A 12,891-nucleotide genomic window follows, 5' to 3' on the forward strand; every position below is an offset into this window, starting at 1 on the left:
GTAGCTGGCATGATTAAACGCCAAAGGCGCAGGGAACATTGTTACCTTCCCACCCCACCAAAGGTAGTTCCTATTTTTCTACTTGCACTTTTACATGTTTTCGAATTGCTAGGTTGGCAGAAGCTGGGGCAAGTGACAAGAGCTTACTCCGTTACGTGGCGCTAGGGATTCAAACCGCCAAACTGCCGACTTTTCCAATCTACAGGCTCAGCCTCTTAGCCACTGAGCCACTGCATCTATATGCATATACACATACATGCTGGTATAGTTGTTCGTGCAATGAAACTTAATTCCACCTCAGAAATGGTGAGCCACTAAATAAACGCATCTATTTATATATCCATGTAAACAAATGAAAAATCAGGGGTATCTAGTAATTATCTTCCAAGCATTTTCCATACTCATTCCTGTCATTTATCAAGTGGTGCTTTAACTAAAGTTATACAGTATTACAGGATAAAGCCAGAAAATTACTAGGTTAAACTAGTGTATAATAGTCTAGCAGCATCAGCTTTGTAGGCATCTTCCCAATGTTACACTTACATCAGCATAATTTGCTCCAGCTAGCAAAAGGACTCAGTGCACAGCCCTATTATTTTATACTCATTTTTGTGTCTCAAGCTGTAAATACCAGATGGTTACACACTGGGTTCACATATTTCTCAAAGCAAAAATGTAAATTGTTATAGCTTAAACATGTTGCTGGAACCCAGCTGCTATGTTGCTTATAAACTATGGTTTGTTTGTTTATTTAAACAGCCACCCATCTCACATGAAAGTGACTCATGACTGTTTATGCCAGGGATCCCCAAACTTGGCAACTTTAAGACTTGTGTCTTAAAGTTGCCAAGTTTGAAGATCTTTGATTTATGCCCTAGAATGATGTACACTTCTAACTGGCTGATCAAGAAATGATGGTTAACAAAGCCAACCATTACTATAATTACAAAAATATAAATATGTATCTTATGAGATTATGATTATGGAATTCACTTCCAGAAGAGGTCATGACAGCTGTCAGCCTTGATAACTTCGAGGCAGGATTAGACAGATTCATGGATGCCAAGTGTATCAGTGGTTATTGAAATGGATGTCCATGTGCTTGCCTCTATGTTGGTTGAGGCAGGCAGGATTCCCTTGAGTACCATTTGTTGGGGGTCAGGGGAAAGGGAGGGTCTTGCCCTCTCTTTCTGCTCAAGATCCTCAAGGACAATTGGTGGGCCACTGTCTGACGCGGAATGTTGGACTCGATGGGCTTTGGCCTGATTCAGCAGGGCTCTTCTTATGTTTTTATGATCACCTTTTTTAATTGAGACAGGTAACTGGATTACAGGCATGGTATCTCTATTCTGATAAGAGTTTGGTTCATGATAATGTTTTTAAAACTTTCTTTGAGTGTATGTGTGTGTGTGTGTGTGTGTGAACATTTTATGCAAATCAAGCCCATTTAGTTGGTTTACAGCTCAACATTTCATACATACCCTGAAAATGGATAATTGCATTTCCTCTACAAATAGGATTTGGCGGGACCCAGGGGAAGAGCCTTCTCTGTGGTGGCTCCAACCCTCTGGAATCAGCTCCCTCCAGAGATTAGAACTGCCCCCACCCTCCTTGCCTTTCGTAAACTCCTTAAAACCCACCTCTGCCATCAAGCGTGGGGGAACTGAAACATCTCCCCCTGCCTATGTAGTTTTTGTGTATGATGACTGTATGTATGTTTTTATATACAGTATTGGGATTTCTTGTTTTTTAGACTTTTTAAAATGTATTACTGTTATTTTAGATTCCAACTATTAGATTTGTTACTATATATTGTTTTTATCATTGCTGTGAGCCGCCCCGAGTCTACGGAGAGGGGCAGCATAAAAATCTAATTAATAATAATAATAATAATAATAATAATAATAATAATAATAATAATAATAGGATGTTCAGGCATAAACTTTGATTCAGCTAATCCCAACAGCCAATAAATATTCCCTTAGCCTAAAAATGTTTTCACCATAAAAAACATGCTTTCCAACGGGAACAAAAATATGTTTCCTTATCCTGAATAATACCATGTATTTCTCAACCCTAGCTTAATTTTGAAATGCACCTGTTTTAAGATCCTTTGATTCTACCCTATGGACGTCTTAGAGTCACACGCAAAGGTTCTACAATTTCTACCTCTCATCCAAGTAGGAGAGAATTACTTTCCTTCATCAATTTTCCTTAGGATCTTGGTTTGCTATGGTCAGTAGCAAACCAAGATATGGTGATTACCCCACCAGAGTTGCATTTCGTTTGATATATTTGATCCATATGCTTCACACTAAAAAGAAAGGAACAAATTAAAACACAATTAAGTATGCATCTCTGTAGGGGAAATGTGGAAAAAATTGTTTCCCTTTTATAATTGCTTACTAATGTTTTTAAAGTAATTTTTTAATACAAAAGAAAGGTGGAAAAGATAAAAAGAAACCTCAAGAACGTAGTTGTCATATGCTGATCAAAATTGAGTCTCATGAAAATGTCCATATTATATTACACAAGCTACAGTTAAAACAACATGGGAAATTAAAGACGGACCCTTTCTATACTATACATTCCAAATGCTTAAATAACCTTCCCACGGAGTATTTGTGATCGATGCTTGCTGAAGTATAAAAAGAGAAGCAAGTTCTGTGAATACTTTTGAAACAATGTGGTAATTACCAAAACTCAGCATGGATTTATCATTAACAGGCCATGCCACACTAACTTTGACGTATTTTAGCTGAGTATTACTGGAACCTTGGTTAAAGACCGGGGGATACCCTGACTGAGATAGGATCGCCTGAGTTTCAGTTCTTGCATCAGTTTTGTTCCACTGAAGGCTACATGAGAGCTCTGTGTGTATTTGTGAAAAAAAGGGGCAAGCTACATCAGTTATCCTCTCCTCTGACCTGCCCTTTTGTTGATAAAGTTAAACGTAAGTGACCTAGGGCCCGACCCAGTGATGGGGCGTAGGGCTTTGACAATGGTTTGGGTGCCATAAAGCTTGAATAAGTAAACTATGTAGCTGACTGAATTCAATTGCCACATCTGGATGGTAAGATCCAGGGGTAAAATACTCCACTCGTGCTTGTCCGTTCTCAGAGAGCCAGTCGCAAAGGCAGCGTGAGGCTCCACCTACCCACCCAGACGCTATCATTTATGTTTTTCAATCCTCTGCGCATGCATAGAATTATTGATTGATTGATTGATTGATTGATTGATTGATTGATTGATTGGATTTGTATGCCGCCCCTCTCCAGAGACTCGGGGCGGCTAACAGCAATAATGAAACAGCATGTAATAATAATCCAATACTAAAAACAGTTAAAAACCCATTATTATAAAAAACAAACATACATACAGACATACCATGCATAAAATTGTAAAGGCCTAGGGGGAAAGAGTATCTCAATTCCCCCATGCCTGGCGGCAGAGGTGGGTTTTAAGCAGCTTACGAAAGGCAAGGAGGGTGGGGGCAATTCTAATCTCTGGGAGGAGTTGGTTCCAGAGGGCCGGGGCCGCCACAGAGAAGGCTCTTCCCCTGGGTCCCGCCAAGCGACATTGTTTAGTTGACGGGACCCGGAGAAGACCCACTGTGTGGGCCCTAACTGGTCACTGGGATTCGTGCAGCAGAAGGCGGTCCCTGAGATAGTCTGGTCCGGTGCCATGAAGGACTTTATAGGTCATAACCAGCACTTTGAATTGTGACCGGAAACTGATCGGCAACCAATGCAGACTGCGGAGTGTTGGTGTAACATGGGCATATTTGGGGAAGCCCATGATTGCTCTCGCAGCTGCATTCTGCACAATCTGAAGTTTCTGAACATTTTTCAAAAGTAGCCCCATGTAGAGAGCGTTACAGTAGTCGAGCCTCGAGGTGATGCAGGCATGAGAGTGACTGCTTTGTGCATGCTCAGAGGATAAAAGAACCCAAATGGCGGCATCTGAGCAGGTGAGCAGAGCCTCACTCTGCCTTCATGACCGACTCTCCAACGACCGACAGATACTAGTGAACCGGAAGGATTTCACCCCTGGTAGGATCTGAAGTGGCCTTGGATTTCATGACTGCCATAAACTACCAACATGTCATTGTTGCATGGTCTCCCTAGTTGGCTCTAGAGAAGGCCATGCACGCCCCCTCCAAACTTGTGCATGGTGTCTCATGTTTTGTTTAACACCTTAAAAACTTCTCGTCTGTTCCCCCCCCCCCCCCCCCGCTGTGTTTGTGCACACGCGTGCATGCCTGCATGCGTGTGAGATTCTCTGGAGATATGTAGCAGCTCAGTAAGATCATTGGCTCATTTCCAGGGTAAACCAGAGCGGAAACAAAACTGGATAAATGAATTCTACTTTATTGCAAGTCTACATTATCTTGCAAGTCATAAGGCACAAACTTCCCACCATCACTTTGAACTGACCTCCCTTTGAACTGTGAGATAAATTAGGGCAGATCCTTCCTTTGGTTTTTTTTCGCCCCTCCTACTGTTAAGCTTTGGGACTCCTCCTTCTTTTGTCTAATTGTTTCCTAGGCCGCATCCCTTTCCTTACTTCCCCAAGGTCATGCAAAAATTCCATCACACAATGTGACTCCATAAAATTCCAAAATAATTTCTCTTTTTTTCTCTCTTTTTAACAAAGTTAAGATTATTCTTCTCTTGATCATTTTCTAAAAGATGAAGAAGGACGCAACCTCCATAGTCACATGTTTTATAGAAGAATTTTTCAAACTGGGCAACTTTAAGACATGTGAACTTTAACGCAGATAATTCCCCAGCCACTTACTCTCGCAATGTTCCCTGAAAATCCTACTCTCTTATGCTGAATGAAAACAAAAAGGAATTAAAATGGATCTAAAATGGTCAACTAACATCACAAACATCATTAAAAAGCACAATAAAGAAAGTTCTTTCTGCACCAACCCAGAAAGCTCAAACTGCCCAAGGAGCTGCTGAGACAGTTCTACAGAGGAATCATTGAGTCTGTCATTTGCACCTCTATAACTGTCTGGTTCAGTTCTGCAACCCAACAAGACCGACACAGATTTCAGAGGAGAATCAGAACTGCAGAAAAAACAATTGCTGCCACCCTTGCCTTCCATTGAGGACCTGTATACTGCACGAGTCAAAAAGAGGGTGGTGAAAATATTTACTGACCCCTCGCATCCTGGACATAAATTGTTTCAATTCCCACCCTTAAAATGATGCTATAGAACACTGCACCCAAGACAACTAAACACAATAAATTTTTTTTCCTGAATTCCATCACTCTGCTAAGCAAATAATTCCCTCACCACTGCCAAATTATTCACAAAGGCTGCATTACTATTATTATTAGTCTTCTCGTTGTTCTTATCACCCACCTCCTCCCACTAATGACTGTGTGACTATAACTTTGTTGCTTGTATCTGTACAATCTATATTTTACTAAAAGAGCAGTAGATGCTTGGAACAAACTTCCAGCAGACGTGGTTGGTAAATCCACAGTAACTGAATTTAAACCTGCCTGGGATAAACATAGATCCATCCTGAGATAAAATACAAGAAATAGTATAAGGGCAGACTAGATGGACCAGGAGGTGTTTTTCTGCCGTCAATCTTCTATGTTTCTATCTTCTATGACTGGTTCCTAATATGATTTGATTGCTTATTTGTACCTGGACAATCATTAAGCGTTGTACCTTATGATTCTTTTCTTTTATGCACCAAAACAAATTCCTTGTGTGGTCAATCACACTTGGCCAATAAAATTCTATTCTATTCTATTCTATCCTATTCTATTCAGCATATAGGTTGCTCTAACTCATGGGACTGAAAGAAATGCTGGTTCATGAATTATAGCTTCTCCTGACATTCAAACATAGTAATTGAGGAACATCACAAAGTTGGCTTATTATTCACCCTTGTAAATAGGGAAAGCTTGTACCATTTTTTTAAAAATTATCCATATTTTTGTTGTGTCTTTTCAGCTAAAGATTTTACATGCAAGTCCCAACAGGGTTCCCAAGCTGTTTTAAAGGACAATCGCCCACAACTTTTCCAGTCCATTTGTATTTCAGGCGTCCTCTTCTTTAAGTTGGAGTTATATCAGACACTTTATTACAAGTACTTATACTCAACAGAATTGAAGACTAAAAGCTAAACAGTCCTCTTCACATATATAATAAATTACAGATGATGTTAATGTGGAGAGAGTGTGTACAGTAGCCTAGTTGTGCAGCTGAGTTCAACCTACAATGGGAGTTGTTTTTTTTCTTCTTTATATTGGCTGGGAAATTCTTGGGTGTTGCAATTCACACATTGGCAAACACCTTGTGGAAGGCTGAGACAGATGACTCTAAGAACAAGGGCAACTTGTAGATCCAGATTCAAATCCAGATTTGGCCATGGAAATTAAATGGGTGACTTCTGCCACTAAAATTTTCTCCGTTCAATCCATCCTATAGGTGAAATGAAGAGAGATGAGCCCCATGTGAGCTGCAGGAGGTTCCCAGAGGAAAGGTGGGAACAGTGCAGTCAGGCAGTAGGGAAAGCAAGTAGGATGCTTGGCTGCATAGCTAGACGTATAACAAGCAGGAAGAGGGAGATTATGATCCCGCTATATAGAATGCTGGTGAGACCACATTTGGAATACTGTGTTCAGTTCTGGAGACCTCACCTACAAAAAGATATTGACAAAATTGAACGGGTCCAAAGACGGGCTACAAGAATGGTGGAAGGTCTGAAGCATAAAACGTATCAGGAAAGACTTCATGAACTCAATCTGCATAGTCTGGAGGACAGAAGGAAAAAGGGGGACATGATCGAAACATTTAAATATATTAAAGGGTTAAATAAGGTCCAGGAGGGAAGTGTTTTTAATAGGAAAGTGAACACAAGAACAAGGGGACACAATCTGAAGTTAGTTGGGGGAAAGATCAAAAGCAACATGAGAAAATATTATTTTACTGAAAGAGTAGTAGATCCTTGGAACAAACTTCCAGCAGACGTGGTAGATAAATCCACAGTAACTGAATTTAAACATGCCTGGGATAAACATATATCCATCATAAGATAAAATACAGAAAATAGTATAAGGGCAGACTAGATGGACCATGAGGTCTTTTTCTGCCGTCAAACTTCTATGTTTCTATGTTTCTATGATATGGTATTAAATCAACAAAATTATCAGTGGTCCATTGTGCAGGAGCCTTTTTTCTGTACTCCAAATTATTGAAAGCTATTGCCAAAACAGAGGTCAGAATTTTCTTGCTATGTATCATAGAATAAATCAAATACATAAGCACTCCAAGAGATTAACTTAATGCATGTATCTTTTCTCATTATTTTACAAACATCGGACCTACCTTATATCATCTCTTTACCAACTGCTACTGCCTTAAGTAAATACTTAAAATTGTACAGTATCAGGCAGAATGGAAGTGTTGGGTCTAGACATCTAGACTGTCATGGCATTCACAGGATCATTATCGACCAAGCAAAAGATCCTATCAATGTGTGTTGCAACATTTTGGAATATTTTCACCACAGATTGGTAAGAGCCCTGATCATGCTAATTTTTTTGCAAAAACGAAAAAGTGATTCCGTTCAAATGCATTTGGGAACTATAACTGTCCCTCAACAGCCTGCTTATATAATCAGGCAGGATATAAAACTCTGGAAATACATGAATAATTCTACTACAGAAAATTTTTCCCCTCTCTAATATTGAAAAATCATATCTTCGGTATCTATTAATTTATGTAAAGCTAAATCTGGACTATCTGTCATTTGCCAAAATCTCTTTCCGAAATCCGTAAGTTGCAGCACGGGGCAAACCTTGGCTGTCTTTGGAAAAGGTTAAGCAGATTTGGACCTGACTAGCAGGAAACCACCAGGAGAATCCGGACTTCAAAATATATATTGTGAATGTAAATAAAATCCAGCCACTCCCATAACACTGGCAAGGAACAACTTCTCAGGCTCATGTAATCACTAGGAATCAGTTCCTTTGATTAAAAAAAAAAAACCTGCGTGAGTTTATGTTATAAAATGTCTTCTCAATGCCAGGAAAGGATTTTTTCCCAACCTTGTTAAAGCTGTAAAGTTCGCTTATATTTCTTATCTTTTTGGTGCTTTCTCTTTAAAATAAAAAAAAGAGAATCCTTGATCAGAGCATTGCTCTCTTTTCCCAAGCCAAACAGGAACACTCTGACCTTATTTACCTGCTCTGAGTAATTGTTCTGGGCTACCTCACCCCCTTGTTCGCAGAAAAATGTGCATTTGTTTTCGTGCTACAAGCTCTGCTCCAGTATGCCAAGACCCACCTACAGCTGTACGCTTTGGTCCGCTTCTGGAATTGTATAATAAGGGTACACCCTCATGCCAGCAGACACTTTTCCCTGCCCCACTGACTACAATAAAGGATTATATCAAAATAACACTGTGTCACAAATCAAGTTGACGCAGTGATGAGAGTTTTATATTCCCTGGCTAAAGGATATACGCTCAATTCCAGCTAAAACAGGGGGCCAGAAATTGGAATATTGTCTGTGTTTTTATTCCTCTGGAGTTGGGCAGAGTCAATGGGAAATGTTTAACTACCATAAACCTTGGCCATTACCTGTGACTATAGCTTAACAGGCCAGATTTGATAACACATCAGTTTCAGCAATGTGACAACCTGTCATTATATAGGTGTTTAGGCACCATAAACATCGAGTGTTCCTCTCTTTACTAGCCCAAACCTGCCACATTTCAGTTTGAGTAGCTTTAATCTAGGCTGCCAATGAGGCAAAGCAGGCGATTATACTTCTAATGATATCGTTCTTTTTCTACTGATCTTCCAGTTTATGCATGCAGGGGTTTAAAACCATAGATCTGGAGAAATCCACTAGCATACATGAAATGCCAATCAGCTCGGGGATAAAGGAAATACAATGTGGAAAGCAACAACATCAGATGGCATATCTCATCTCAAGAGGAGAAAGCAGATTCAAAGAATCCTGGAGGTTTGAAGTTTATAGTCCTGGAGTATCTTGGGCAGAGTGTTGGCATCCTGAGCTGTCCAAACTCTCAACTTTTAAAGACTTGTGGACTTCAGTTCCCAGATTTTCCCATGGCTGGCCGGGAAATTTTGGGATTTGAAGTCCACAAGTCTTAAAGTTGAGAGTTTGGACAGCCCGGGACACCAACACTCTGCCCAAGACATCTCTCAAACATCTCTTCTAAACGTACCTAGTTCCTTTATTAAGCACACTTCACAAGATTCCAACAATAGTACTTGCGGGAAAGGAATTGGAACAGCAGTTATTCGCAAAGTCAATGATGGAAGGTACAGTAATAGTTCGTCTTTATTCTTTACCCGTGCAGACTCGATCCTCAGCATCCTACCTAGTTCTGGAGACTAAAGAAGTAGTTTAGAAAAATTGCAACAAAGGAGGAAATAGAAACAAAGCCCTATAAAAACAAATGGAAAGTGCTGGATAGATTAATTCTTGAGAAGCGAAGAGAGACAGTTGCTTTCTTACATTGTGTAGCTTGAGCAAAATTAATATGCAGTCCTCGACTTGCAACAATTTATTTAAGGATCGTTCAAAGTTACAACAGCATTGAAAAAAAGGTGACATGGCCCATTTTCACACTTAAAACCATTGTAGCATCTTCCTGGTCACATGATTAACAGTTACACTGTCTTGGGGTCATGTGATCACTGTTTGTCACTTTCTCAGCCGGCTTCCAACAAGCAAAATCAATGGGGGAAGCTGGATTCACTTAATGACTGTGTGATTCACTTAACAACGGTGACAGAATGGACACAAAATGGGGCAAACACCATTTAATAACTGTTTTTCTTAGAGATGGAAATGTTGGGCTTAATTGTGGTCATAAGTAGAAGTTATGGGTTCTTCAACACTGGAGGGGTTTTTTTAGAAGAAATTAGACAACCATTGGTAATGTTGGTAATGACCTTTAAAGCCCTACATTGCATTGGACCAGAATACCTCCGGAACTGCCTTCTACCGCACAAATCCCAGCAGCCGATAAGGTCCCACAGAGTTGGCCTTCTCCGGGTCCCGTCGATCAAACAATGTCGTTTGGCGGGCCCCAGGGGAAGAGCCTTCTCTGTGGCGGCCCCGGCCCTCTGGAATCAACTTCCTCCGGAGATTAGAACGGCCCCCACCCTCCTTGTCTTTCACAAGTTACTTAAGACCCACCTATATCGCCAGGCATGGGGGAACTAAGACATCTCCCCCAGGCTTATTATATTTCATGTTTGATGTGTATGTGCTGTATGGTTTTTTAATTGTTGAGGTTTTTATATATTTTATTATTAGATTTGTTCCATTGTTATACTGTTTTTATTACTGTTGTGAGCCGCCCCGAGTCTTCGGAGAGGGGCGGCATACAAATCTAATAAATTGAATTGAATTGAATTTGTCTGAAACGGTATAAGGTTTCCTGCCTGAGCACGGAGTTGGACTAGAAGACCTCTAAGGTCCCTTCCAGCACTGTTATTCTATTATTCGGACATGTGTATTGTGTGAATTTAGCCTACCGTATTTTTCGGACTGTAAGATACACCAGTGCATAAGACGCATGAAGATTTCAAAGAGGTAAGAAAAAAAATGTTTTTATCCTCACCAACCCTCAGGAGTAGTACTCTCTAAGCCTCCCAAACCCTCTGTGCATGTTGTATTTGCAAAAATGGGCCCGTTTTTTCACATAAACAGGGGTGTTTCACCTTCCCACAGTCCCCAGGAGCATTCTGCAGTCCTCCCAAACCCTCTGTGCACCCAGTTTTTGTGAAAAACGGGCCCATTTTTGGCAAAAATGGGATGCGAGAGTGGGTCTTGTGCTCCAAAAATTACGGTATATTACAGGATTGCTAACCAGATGCTTTTCAAAAGCTCAGTGCTCAACTCTCCCTTTAGGCAGGTAAGAATGAACTAAGGGAAGCCCGACAAAGCAATCGAATACAGTACATTCATAGCTGAAGTGAGATGAAAACGAACTTTTCTGAGTGGACTTACAGCAACCACTTTCTACCAGCAAACACGTCTAATAATTTCTCCTCAAACAATGCCCAAGCAAGATATACTACCCTCCCTTTGCCCTCACTGCAAAAGAGACAACATGCTCGACCATATTTTCTTCCAAAAGCAGAATCTTGTCAGATCTAACGATATGCTACAAATCAATTTAAGCACGTTTTAATTGCATGATTATGTAATAATGCATAATGAGTTTCAAGTTCAGAAAGTTTTTATATCAGTGCGGTTCCCACACACCTCCTTATAACATGCAGCAAAGAAAACTACAAAAAGAAGACAAAGGTAAAGTAGGCAATGGGGGATGATCTCCATTAATTTAGGATTATAATTTGAGGAATCCTTGACCATTAGCCATGCTGGCTGAGACGAACGCCACACTTCTAGAACATCAAATTGTCTATTCTCGCCCTGCAATCTCCATACTTCTGATTTCCAAGAATTACTGCCTGGCAAAGGAGTGTTACTATATAGTTATGTACTAGTTACTTCAAAGGCACTGAATCAAAGCACAAGAATGTCTGTGTGAAAATAAAATCTACCAACCTGCCCTGGGAACCCTCTTTATTCCCTCTAATTGTAAAGGAGAAGTTGGCTCAAAGTTACAACTTTTAAACACAAAACTAAAGGAAAAGGGGAAGAGAAAACAAAAAGGAATCACAATCACCGCAGGGGGAGAAAGATAATTGAAAATACACCATCCTCTGGATCAGCTTGTAGTTTATTTTTAGAATTGAAATAAAGAATGTATATGCAGGAATGCAAATGGCATTTCCCTTGATAAGATTCTAAAACGGGACAGGGGGAGGTGGACAGAGGCCGGAGAGAAGGCAAATACGCTATGCAATTGTATTTAATTCTTTTTAAAAAAATGATAAACAGGTTTCCAGGTTTAACCGCCACAATGCAGAAGGGCAAAATTTTAAATTCTGGGTTAATGCTCTTATGCACCCTCCCTCCCCCCTTTATCAGCTCATGAGCATTATTTCACTTACCTGTGAAGTAATCGGTGAGGTCAGGCCCACTGATTCTGATTGGACCCCCTCCTACCCACCCTGCTCAAGATGCTTCCCTAACATTGAACATTGAAACTTCTCCCCTGCAGCCTCTGGAGCTCTTAAAAAAAGACCAAGCAAAAGAAAAATACATCGCCCACATGATAGGACGGGTCCCAGGGCAGCTGCCACACCCCATTCAAGATTTAATTTGCATGCTCGATTTAGAAGGAAAAGCAAAGTTCAGGTCATAATCAAGGTGGGAGGAGACCTGAAACCTCGTAGCCTTGATCAAATTTTGTGCTCTTGCCATATTGTACAAGAGGAAGGGAAAAAGAAGAAAAAATTCTGAAATGAGGGGGGAGAGAGAAACCAGCGATAAAAGGGAATTTACACCAACCTTTTTATACATTATTATTCATGCATACTTGATACAATCTGAATGACAAGAGAACTTCAGAGTGACTTCTAAGGAACTGAGGTTTTCAGCAGAAACAGTAGCCATAATTTATAAAAGCCCCCCAAAAAACAAAACCCCCACCTTGTATCAGGACAGGAACTTTCCAGAAGGAGGAGGACGGGAGGGGAAGAGGAAATTAAAGACAAGAAATAATTTGACATCTGACTATTTTTGGTCCAGCAAGGAAATAGTAGTAAGGAGTCTGGCTTTGCAGACTGTAATATGTCCCTAAAAAATGAAAGATGGATTCCAGAAAGAAGCCGAGCTTGAAAAAAAATTGGAAAACTTCTCAGAATAGCTTCTCTCAAATCCAGCTCCTTCCTTATTTAGTTTCTGCCACAGTATTTAAAGGAACTGCATCAAATATAAGACACTCCAAAAGGAATGAAACT

The 12,891-nt window shown here is 40.3% G+C and overlaps 1 long non-coding RNA gene across 6 annotated transcripts in view; it reads right to left on the reverse strand.

Annotated features, from left to right (window-relative positions):
- Positions 1 to 12,891, reverse strand: part of LOC139168775 (uncharacterized) — a 150,440-nt gene that overhangs the window by 65,599 nt on the left and 71,950 nt on the right. The window lies entirely within an intron of this gene.

Source organism: Erythrolamprus reginae, chromosome 6 (genome assembly GCF_031021105.1).
Source record: "Erythrolamprus reginae isolate rEryReg1 chromosome 6, rEryReg1.hap1, whole genome shotgun sequence".
NCBI classification, from domain to species: domain Eukaryota; kingdom Metazoa; phylum Chordata; class Lepidosauria; order Squamata; family Dipsadidae; genus Erythrolamprus; species Erythrolamprus reginae.